The sequence below is a fragment of the Octopus bimaculoides genome, chromosome 21 (genome assembly GCF_046866305.1).
Source record: "Octopus bimaculoides isolate indiv1 chromosome 21, ASM4686630v1, whole genome shotgun sequence".
Classification (NCBI taxonomy): domain Eukaryota; kingdom Metazoa; phylum Mollusca; class Cephalopoda; order Octopoda; family Octopodidae; genus Octopus; species Octopus bimaculoides.
The window spans coordinates 14376321-14388820 of NC_142948.1; the positions used below are offsets into that span (position 1 = coordinate 14376321).

Sequence of the window (12500 nt, forward strand, 5' to 3'; positions counted from 1 at the left end):
GATAGTTGAATACTCAAGCAGCATGAAAAGTGCAATAACAATTCGCATAAATGTCGTAGATAGAGAGATATAGGCACAAGCGTAGCTTTGAGATAAGAAGCTAGCTTCCCAATGACATGGCTCCGGATTCAGTCCCACAGCGTGGTATCATGTGACCAGTGGTATTCTACTATAGCATCGGCCCGACCAATGCCATGACAGTGGATTTGTTAGAGAGAAAGAAATCCGTCACACATACACACACACACACACATACATATATATATATATATATATATATGCGTGTGTGTGTATTTGTGGCTGTGTTTGACCTCCCATCAACGATTTACAACAGGTGTTGGTATGTTTGCGTCCCCGAAAAAATTAAGTGATAAGCTTAACAATATGTCGTTGGGTCGATTTGTTCAACTAAAGGCGGTGCTCCAGCATGGCTGCAGTGAAATGACTGAAACTTTAAAAGAATAAAAAATATATATGCATGTCTGTATGTGAGTGTATATGTGCGTGTGTGTGTGTGTGTGTTTGCCTCCCGTCCCGTCCTGTAAATTAGCAGTTCAGCAAAAGTGACCGATAGAATTAGTAGTAGGATTAAAACGACACATAGGTCTACAATTGATTATCTTCGACTAAAAGTCCTTCGGGACGGTGCCCCAGCTTGGCGATAGTAAAACGACTGGACTGAGTTTGATGATTTAAGTCATAAAATTGCAATAAACTAGAACACTTAAAGCAAAATTTGTTGTTCCTTATTAACCTATTATTTCCCCAGTTCTTGAAGACAATGTAAGCAACAGGCAAGTGATGCCTCGCTCGTATTTTTAGAGACGCCACTGAAGAGCAGATAATCAAACATCCCTTTTTTGGGTTGCTATTTTTCCAAAGTGGATCGACGCTGCGGAAATGTGTAGTTAAACATAGACGGAATGATGGAAATGATTGCCACTTGAAGACTTAACAGTCTTGAACCTTCGTTCTACGGAGCCGCGAATTTGAAATTAGAGTGAAGAACGTTTATAATTACAGAAACATTCCAGTAATAAAAGTTTGCATTTAGCAAGTAACTGAATACACACACACACACACTAACATAACAATAGAATCTACATCAAATATTTAGCAAATTTAGATCTATCCATGTGCATAACATTTAAAGAACCGTTTATAGCGTTTGATTTCGCCCAACGAAATATTTACGCTTATACATACGTGCAGGCATATACAAGCAAACAAGTCGTTCGTTTTGTCTCTCACCTCTCTCTCTCTGTCTTTCTTTATATATATACACAGAGAGAGAGAGAGAGAAAAGGGGATAAATCTAATGTAGGGCAGAGTCAAACGCTTTAAACTGTTCTTTGAATATTATTCACGTGGATAGATACACATTTGTTAAGTAATCTATAGTGAATCTGTTGTTATATAGTTATTTGTGCTAAGTTGGATTTGCACTTAAGCACGGATATTGTAAGGCAGACAATCTTAAAAGAAAATTGTGCTAAGTAAGCTGGAAAATTCTTCGTTTTTGATTATTTGCAACAGACTTTGCCTACAAGCAATAGACAGAAAAACTGTCCATTTATCTATCAATATATGTATTCAGAAATACACAGATACAAACACACACACATACACAAGGAGAGCTTTATATTTCCATACTTACCCATTTCTTATGCTATTAATCCATTATACACGTATCCTTTGTATTTTCCCTCTTTCGTAAAAACAATTAAGCCTAGAAGCATTATTAGCAACAAAATACGTTCCAAAATTAACGCAGAATGACACTATACTTGAAAAAAAAAGAAAAATGATTGTAAACTGAAGGTAATCGAACGAATCAAAAATAGACGAGTCAATGATGATTTTTATCAGGTGCAGCAACATTGTCATAACTAATTTGCTTCTTTATAGAAAATGTATGAAATTTACATCGGCATAAACAATCTATTCACAAGCAAAACCAGGGAATAGTGAAAAATTTTAAAATATTAAAAACTTCAGTGCTTCAGTCCAGTCACAAATTAAACATATAGGACGAATATATATGCGTGTGTGTGTGTATATATATCTATGTATGTATATATGCGTGTGTGTGTATGTATATATATATTTATATGTGTGTGTATATACATTTTTATATGTGTGTGTGTGTTTGACCCCCTAACATCACTTGACAACCGCTGCTGGTGTGTTTACGTCCCCGTGACATAGCGGTTCGGCAAAAGAGGCCGATAGAATAAGTACTAGGCTTACAAAGTATAAGACCTGGGGTCGATTTGCTAGACTAAAGGCGGTGCTCCAGCATGGCCGCAGTCAAATGACTGAAACAAGGTAAAAGAGTAAAAGAGTCATTTTCTTTCCTTTTTTTTGCCAAATAAACACACACTATATATTTGTTCTTCACTCGTATATTGCTGTTTTTATTCTAACTCACGTTCATTGTCCGGAAATCTTTCGTCACACAGCTGTGACCACCACCGTGATCTTTCCATCTTCTTGTGTGCTCTTGCTCTGCTTATTCCAGTCTGGTCTTCTAGAACAGAATGGAATAATGGAATGATCACAGAAGTGTACCGAAAGATTTCCGGACAATGGACAAGTATTAGAATACGGACAGTAATAAACGAGTGAAGAACGAATATAAAGTGTGCGGGTTTATTTGGCAAAAACCAAAAAAAAAAAAAAAAAAGACCATCCCGAACTACAACAATATCTGTTTCAACACACGACCTCACATCAAGAATCTTGAAACACAAATTCATAAACATACGAAACTAAGCATAAGAGCGAATGTCACCTTTGTATACTTGAATCACAATGGTGCTTACCATATATATATATATATATATATATATATATATATATATATATATATATATATATAAACAATATATGAGTATATGCATATATATGCACATGTATGTACATAGCTTCATCTACATATACACACATAGACTCACATATGTGTGCGTGTGTTTGTGTGTATGTATTTTGCTATACAACATTATATAAAATAAACATGACCACCGTAAGATCTATAGATTTTCCTGTACATGTTAAGTGTTTTATTCAGTTCCACAGAAAAATATAACAAGGTGTTCAATACGTATAGCGGAAGTCGTTCCTCAGATCACACATTTCTGTCTACGACACACTCTTCCCCGATACCCACTTCAGTAGCCTTATTTCTATGGCAGAAATACGTATTAAGTTTCTCTTAATTTAACATTTTCACGTAGAGCAAGCCTAACAGCCTCAGATATTATGGGTTTCAAATTGTGGCACAATGCCAATAATTTCTGGAGAGGGAGTTAAGTCGATCACATCGTTTACAGTGTTAAACTGATACTCATTTTATTGATACCGAAAAGAAAAAAAAAGTGGGGTGGACCTCGGTGGAATTTAAACTCAGAACGTAAGCACGAACAAAAATGCCGCTTAGCATATCGCTCGGAGTGCTACCGATTCTGCCCGCTCGCCGTCTTATTAATAGTAATAATAATGGTTTCAAATTTCGCCGCAAGTGCAGCAATTTTGAGAGAGTGGACGAGTCAATTACATCAACGTGAATGTTCAACTTGTACTTATTTCATCGACCCCGAAATGATGAGAGGTAAAGTCGATCACGTCGAAATTTGAACTCAGAACGTAGCGACGGGCGAGCATTGGTCCAGCGCGTTAACGATTCTGCCAGCTCACTGCGTACTTAATAATCGTTTCTAATAAAGGCCTGACATTTTGGGGGAGGGTGTATGTCTGATTACATCGACCCCAATTTTTAACTGATATTTATGATATCGACTGCGAAAGGATGAAAGGCAAAGTCGACCTCAGCGGAGTTTGAACTCAGAATGTAGCGACTGGTAAAATACCGCTACTCATCTCGGCCAGCGTGCTAACGCCTCCTCTGCCAGGTCACCTCCATCGCCGCATAATAATTAATAATAATAATCCTTTCACTTGTAGGCAAAAGGCCTGAAATTCTGAGGAGGAACAAGTCGATCAGATCGACCACAGTACTCAGCTAGTACTTAATTTATTGGCATCGAAATGATTAAAGGCAAAGTCGATCTCGGCGTAATTTGAACTCGAAATATCGCTTAACATTTCGCCAGCGTGCTAACGATTCTGCCAGGTCGCCGCCTTTAATAATAATAATAATAATAATAATAATAATAATATCAAGAGAAAAATTTCATGATTTTTACGGACAACAACAGCACAAACGTTAAACACAGACAATGTTACACTTAGTCCTTCATATTCTGAGAGGAATATATAACCCACTTCCCGTTGCAGGAATACTAGAAAATCAAGAAATCATACGGTTGAAAAAGAAGAGGCTTTATATTAAACTGGAATAGCCTGTGTCGATACAGCAATGAACCAACAACGCAAGTCGATATAAATAATACACCATGGCTCATATGTAGCTTTACAGTTATCACGTAGCCACTTTAAATTTCTTTTAAAATATTTTATTACATTTAAATTTCTAGCTTACAAACTGAAAAGGGAGCTTGACAAAATTAACTAACTTTGCAAAGAATTATGCTTTCATATTTCTTTTTTATAATAAAGATCTGAACCGTTAATATATGAATTCGAAAGAGATAGTTGAATAACTGCAAACCTACTTTTGGGCCACCCTGTAGATTCTGATAAACGCTCAGAAGTTTATAACTGGTACGGTTTTACAGTAATCAAAATCTACAACAGAACTTGCAAATCTAACTCGCGTACCTCCAACCTATGATTACAGTACTCTGCAATCAAACCAGGGGGAGTTCTTCCTCGACATCAACAACAGCAATAATGGAACAATATCGTGCTTCCACATGGCTACTGTTGACCAATAAATATTGGTCTAACTGACGTTTAACAGTTTAAATTTATCTCTTTGCCACCTGGATGAATACGCATTGTGCACGTTTATAATAATAATGTTGTATGGTCTGGTGATTTACGTCTGTTCAAGTGAAACAGGCAAAAACACACAAAAAAACTATCAACCGTTCAAATGAAATCGATAAAATGAATAACAATTACTTCGGTTGGTATGACTGACCCAGCTTGAAATAATTACTTGGGTTGATATAGTCCTCCCACCTCAGCCTGGTTTCTGTGTAATGACTGAAAATGGTAAAGTAACAAATGTATGAATCAGCTTTCTTGTAGTTTTAACTGAATTATTATAGGAGTTACTGAAATAGTTGTTAAAATTCTTAATGTAGGAAGCCAGTAAATTTTAATTAATTTAACTTACATTCATAGAAATGAGTAAAACCCATTATCTTGATTATTAATGTTGGTGTAGAAAGGCACAGTAGACAAATTGTTCATTTAAATTAATTTAACTTAATTGGAAATACAACGTAAAGGGAAAAGAAATCTTATAAAAATCGAGAAGTTTTGTGAAACAGCTCTACTTTTCTTTTGCTCTTGACGAATACATTGTATTTATAAATAAACTCAAACAAACGTAAAAGATAGATGGTTGTCATTTGTTGGACGCATTAGTAAATTCTTTTGGTAGCATGTCACTAGGGTTTCATTTAATTTACTGTCCCTGATATATATCCCGTGTGGCATTTGTAAGTTTTGTTTCAACACAAGTCGGTTATGAAAATGGAAATGAGCCGTGAGAGCCAGCTGTTCTCGTCTACATTAAGTAAGCACATGCTGAGTGCATATCATATATACCTGTAACGAAGGCGGCGAGCTGGCAGAATCGTTAGCACGTCGGGCGAAATGCTTAGTGGTAATTCGTCTGCCGTTACGTTCTGAGTTCAAATTCCGCCGAGGTCGACATTGCTTTTTATCCTTTCGGGGTCTATAAATAAGTTCCAGTTGCGTATTGGGGTCGATCTAATCGACTGGATCCCTCCCCCAAAAAATTTCGGGTCTTGTGCCTAGAGTAGAAAAGAATATACCTGTAACGGTATTGTAGTAGTAGTAGTAGTAGAAGAAGAAGAAGACATGGTTATCTTTATCATTGTTGTAAGAATTGTTGTCCAGCTTCTGATCTGTACTGAACGAGTTGGTTTCCGTTGCACGTCATACAAAGTTTAATAGTTGACAAAACTGTACCCAAGGCTATATTATTCCATGCGTAGTTTATAAAGTAAGTTGGCTTCTTTACCTGACATGTCAAGTGATGATGATGAGAGCAGAATAGACAAATCACTAACAGCTGTTACAAGAATAAACGTGCGCAGTCGATATTATTTTATCCTTAGCAAAATCCTGGGGGAGCAGACTGGCTACACGTTCTGAGAAATACATTGCAATATTTAAGTTACGGTTTTTTGCCTGTTGAGATCAAATCCTGCTGTAGCTATCTTGGATTTCCTTTTTCCTGGGATTTGTAAAATAGATCCCGGGGCTGATAAGAGGGACATGCACATAGATATATAGATAAATGTATACATACACACACACACACACTTCTCTCTCTCTCTCTCTCTCTCTCTCTCTCTAATTGTCCCTCTCTCTTTCTCTCTCTCTCTCTCTCTCTCTCTCTCTAATTGTCCCTCTCTCTTTGTCTCTCTCTCTCTCTCTCTCTCTCTCTAATTGTCCCTCTCTCTTTCTCTCTCTCTCTGCTTGTCCCTCTCGCTCTCTCTCTCTCTCTCTGCTTGTCCCTCTCTCTCTCTCTCTCTCTCTCTTTCTCTCTCTGCTTGTTTCTCTCTCTCTCTCTCTTCTTATTTCTCTCTCTCTCACTCTGCTTGTTTCTTTCTCTCTCTCTCTCTCTCTCTCTGATTCTCTTTCTTCCCCTCTCCCTCTTTCCCTCTCATTATCTTTTCTTTCACGCCTTAGCACTAGAATGTTTTCTGCCTTGATTCAAAGTGAGAAATCAATATAGCATCACTTATTCCTAGCGTACGATCTTTGCGCTAGTATCTACAAGCGAGTCCTGAAATTGTCCTGGCTTTGAGGGTCTTGCGAAAGGCCTGGTCGGAGGCAGAACCTTCTGAGTTTTTCCACGGGCTTGAAAAAACTGACGGACAGCCTCAATATGTGTGAACCTGAGAGGGGAATATGCTGAATAAAACCATATATAACTGATCGTTCCATATTTTCGTTTAGCCAAAGCCAGGAACATTTCAAGCATCCCCTCATACATGGGGCGATACGTATGAAACATTATGAAGGCATGTGGTTTAGTGGTTAGGAGTATTGGACTCACGATCGAAGTATTGTGGTTTCGATTCCTGGACCGGGAGATGACTTAAGCTCTTGAGCAAAATACTTTAATTCACGTTGCCCCAATCTACTCAACATCCGGACGCGGAAAAAAACAGGGAGACTGGTCTTATACTTCTTACGGAGTAATGTGTATTAACCATTTATTAAATATTTATATCTTACTGTAATGGATAGATATGCGTCATATTCTTACTTATGCTAATGAATATCGCCAAATCGCGCACATACACAATCTAACATCTCGTCTGAACAGGTGCAAATTGTTATATATGTCTTATTCCCGGCATCTGCCGTACAAACCAAGAAATCTCTGACCAAAGTTGGTTCCATCCACCACTAACCAGACACACCTGAATGACAATTTTTCCAACCCACCATTACTCGTAGTATTTTAATCCACAGCTATTAACACTAATCGTTCCACACAGTCGTGTCCCTTCTATATGAGCATGAAGGTTATTGCTCCGAAGAGTAGCTGAGGAGGGGAATTTTATAAGTCCTTTTTGTTTTTCGAGTGACAGAATGCCGTGTAGAAATCAAGAGAATGATCATGGACGGTAGCTCAGTATTACTAAATATGTTATTGAAACTAATCAAAGAAATAGATTTATGTTTTAGTGACACTAACGTGAATAAAACATTAAGGAAATCGACACATTGTTTTTTCTCCTTTTCATTTGAAGGGCTGAAGAAAGAACCTTCGGCAGGTTGACAGTCGAGCTTGTGGCAATGGAGAGCCCTGGCATTCTTGGCCCCTCTAAGCCTGAGTGACTCTTCCAGCATTCTTGACCCCCGTCAATCAGAGTGACTGTTCAAGCGTATCTTCCTGACCCTTCTCCGGGGCACTGCCTTCTCAATTTTGACCATGAGTCAGTCTGAGTTACAGGAAATTGCACGTCCCACCCCTTTAAGTAAAAAAAAAAAATCTCTCTATATAAAATGTCTCACTATTTAAATGAAATACAAAGTCAATAACGATGAAACACAACAGAGAAACAGAAGCTGTCAAATTGTGCAACTATGAGTGGAATAGTACTTTACGATAACGGCCCTGAATGAATTAAGTGTAGGTGGACAGAAACCAAATTCGAATTCTGAACATAAATGTAAAAAAACTAGCTACCCCGAGGCACTTTGTTCGATTTTTGCCATTCTATCTCGTGTATAAAAGAGTGACAGCTATACCAATGGTAATTAAAACATCTAACAGAAAAACTGAATAATTGATACGATAAAGAATTATATTTCTTTTCATTCGTTGTTCTACTAATAAAAGGTTTGTAAGAAACATACCGCAAAGATTTGTTTCCGTTTGCTTTATGATATTTATTTCTATTCCAAATTACGTACAGCATGTATCTTAAACATGGTTTCAATAGTATCCTCTAACCTCCAAATTCCTGCAACCTTTACAATTTCTACAAGATGTTAACGTAGTTAGAATTGCTAAACTGTAGATCATTTTAGAAAATGAGAAATATAGAGTGTTGCAAAGGAATTGTAGCACTATATATTTTATCATGACTTGCTGAAATGAGATGATATTTTGTCATGATTTCCTGAAATGAGATGTAAATAAAAGCTTGTAAACGAATAGACGTCTATTACGGAAACGAAAGAAGGTCAAGCAGATCAATTCTTCACGTCTGGGTTTCCAACATAACAAAATCAAGACAGTATGCCAGAGGAAAACACATGGGGGTATATCATTGATACTATTAATTAGCTTTATTGCGTCTCCTAATTTTGTAAATTTTTAAAATCACAGCGTTGACAACTAATTAAACTACGAATCACTTGGGAAGTCTTACGAGAGCAAAATATGAAATTTGTCGTCATCATTTGACATTAAATTCCAGATTCACACAGATCTATATTGATTATTCTCTTTAAAAATATTCATTTAATGAATCATATTAAAATTATCACGCCTGTATATCTTTTACATTTTAATTAGAGATTCAAGAAATTTGTGGTGTATAAATGCTGAAATAACCTAATTATATTATTTTCAAATGAATATATTAAATATCATAAAACAATTCAATCTATGTCATACTCTGGTATATGTATTACCCTTTCTTTCTCTCTACATCTTTTTCCATATATATATATACGTGTGTGTGTATATGTATTTATACTTATGCATCTATACACACACACACACACACACACATAGGTTATCTATGTTAGGCACGTATGTATATCCGTGTATCGTTAATTTCTCACACATATAATGACATCTGTTTACTCACAAATCTACTTACTATACAGAAAAATTCCATAAAATATCAAGCACAGAAATCTGAACGTGAAGAAGACTGCAGTAAAGATTGCCGTGTTTTTCTTTTTTTTCTACACTTTGAGTTTGTATTTGGTGTGAGCGGGCGTGTGGTTCTTAGCGTAGGTGTGAACGTCAATGTAGGTGCTTAAAAACGTAACGAACAATGTGATGACTATAGAATTCGTATGCTGTTGTACTAAAACATATATTATACACTTAGGTATATGTCTATAGACTTGTGCGTATAGAAAGATATAGAAATGTGTGCGTGAAAACGTGTTTCTGGTGCATAAAGAAGGAATAGGAAGGAAAATTCTGAAAGAAATTAATGTTAGTCAAAATGGGCGTGTATGTTTGTTCTTTCGAATGTGAATACGCTTCTTGAAATATTTTTCCCATGGGTGACTAAGTTGGTGCATTAGCAAGTCTATTCATGCATGAATTATGTATATAAGAATTACAATGACAAAATTTCTACTACGAATGATAATACTTATAATATATATATATATATATATATATATATATATATATACAAATAGGTACTCGCATCAATGTTTATGTGTGTGTGTGCGTGATATGTATATATGTATACTCATAAATATTCTCGATATAAGTGCGACTCTGTGTTACAGATATATATTTCCACACTTTGTGTGTCTGTATACACACACACACACAAACATACACACATATCTACATAAATATATATATACATACATGCATACCTATGACTGTGTTCTACATACACCTCTCTCTTAGTTTTCTCTATCATTTGTGTTTTGTTATGTGTGAATATGTCTAACATGGGATTTTATGTTTGCGTGTGTATAGGTGAAGAATGATTGCATGCTCAAGTCATTGTACATTATGTATAATATATACTTAACATAAGAAAATGAGGTGGGTGTGGTAAAATATATCACACTCCTTCAAGAAACCGAGAGAAAGTAAACCGTGATTTGCTTGATTTAATATTTAAGGAGTAAATAAAATGTAGACGATGTGCGATATGAAGTGTGATGTGACACGAAGCGAAAATTACGTGCATACAATCCCCAATTCAAGCACAACCAAATACACAGAAACATGCATACGCACAAAAGCATACACATCAAGGCGAAATTTGCATGTTTGCAGAAATACAGACACAGGCAAACATGTATATATATATATATATATATATATATATATATATATATATATATATATATATATATATATATACCGGAGTAAGCACATGAAATGTGCAATAAGGTGGAAAAAAGAGTACTCAAATACCAGAGGTAGAGTAATATGCTTTAGTTAAAAGCAGCAGAAATATAACAAAAGACTGTTACTCCGAGTTTCACGTTCCCGTTCATCGGACAGTTTTGTTAGAAATGGGGAAGGAATAACAATGCAATCGAAAGCAATATAAAATTTAAAACACATGGATTCGTTTGAGTGGTCGTTTCAAATAACGGTCATGGATGTTTAATGCCCAAACCAAATAAATTTAATATAGATTCATCCTATTTAAAAAAATATCGAAGAAAACCTTAAATAGAAAAATGGGCTCAAAATACATATTGTAAATAATTAATTATATTCGAATTAACACATTAATATCAAATCAAATAAAATAAAATATACGCTGCATTCCAAATAAAATAAAACAAAATTACAATAGCATATACGTATCCTAGGTTATCCACCAAATACGATGAGTTCCAGAGAAAGAAACAGATAAAGAGAAAAAAATGTAGGTTATGCTGATTTTACTGATGATGTAGCTCCTGATACTCATATAAGGACAGAAAAAAAACTGTATCCGTATATCAAAATCTTGTACCAACACGGAATTCGATAAAGCCACCTAAAGGATAAATATTGTTGTTAATGAAAGCGATTAACTTTTCTTCCTACGATATCCATATACTCAATATGTTTACTTCGAGAAGTATTTGCAAAATGAACTTTTCGAAGTCGTTTATGCGGTTTTTCCGTGTTTCAGCTTAGTTATATTTCATTGTTGCATCCAATATATTTTCTACTTGAAGAAAGAAATAATGAATAAATAAACATATAAATATATGTTGAAAAAGTATCCCTTGACAGAATCATTTTAGTTAGAACTACCGACTTTAGTTCGTACGATTATTCCCAAGTGCCACGAATATACGAGTTAAGATAACAAAACTAATGACCTACGACCTATGAGATGCCAACACCTGATATACTCTGGTATTCTGAAGATATGCTTCTCATGAGGCAAACGATAAGACACATTTATCATAAGTGTTCGTTAGTTGAAAAAGAAGAAAACATGAACAATAAGAATGAGAAATATCTTCCCACTGAGAATAATACTCGAAATTCTAGTCTTTTTTCAGTGTTTCATTTCTCAATTCGGGAAAATGAAAAGGTAGTTAGCAACGAAACATGAACAGCTGATAATAATCTACGGCCTAATAGACAATGTTTTCATTTCTTGAGTTTACTACAACATCGTCACAAAGCCCATGTAGGAGCAGTACCATATATTAGTGAGTTAATTCTGAGTTTTGTATTGGGTATTGATTTAACAACAAAGTTACACGTTCATAGTGGCACTCCGTCGGTTACGAGGACGCGGGTTACAATTGATAAGATCAACGGAACAGCCTGCTCATGAAATTAACGTACAAGTGGCTGAACGCTCCACAGACACGTGTACCCTTAACGTAGTTCTCGGGGAGATTCAGCGTGGCACAGAGTGTAACAACGCTGGTCCTTTGAAATTCAGGTACAACAGAAGCAGGAAGAAAGAGTGAGAGAAAGCTGTGGTAAAAGAATACAGCAGGTTTCGCCACTACCCCCTGCCGGAGCTTCGTGGAGCTTTAAGTGTTTTCTCTCAATAAACACTCACAACGCCCAGTGAGGGAATCGAAACCGCGATCCTACGACCGTGAGTCCGCTGCCCTAACGACTGGGCCATATATATATATGTGGTTCTGCAAAGTATTTCTGGAATGATATTGCTATAACGAAC

The 12500-nt window shown here is 36.0% G+C and overlaps 1 long non-coding RNA gene across 1 annotated transcript in view; it reads right to left on the bottom strand.

Moving 5' to 3' along the window:
• The window catches only part of LOC128250446 (uncharacterized), a 562297-nt gene that overhangs the window by 375525 nt on the left and 174272 nt on the right, over positions 1–12500 (bottom strand). The window contains exon 3 of the long non-coding RNA XR_016237754.1: positions 2432–2530. This is a non-coding gene — a long non-coding RNA (uncharacterized LOC128250446). The remainder of the gene's footprint in view (positions 1–2431; positions 2531–12500) is intronic.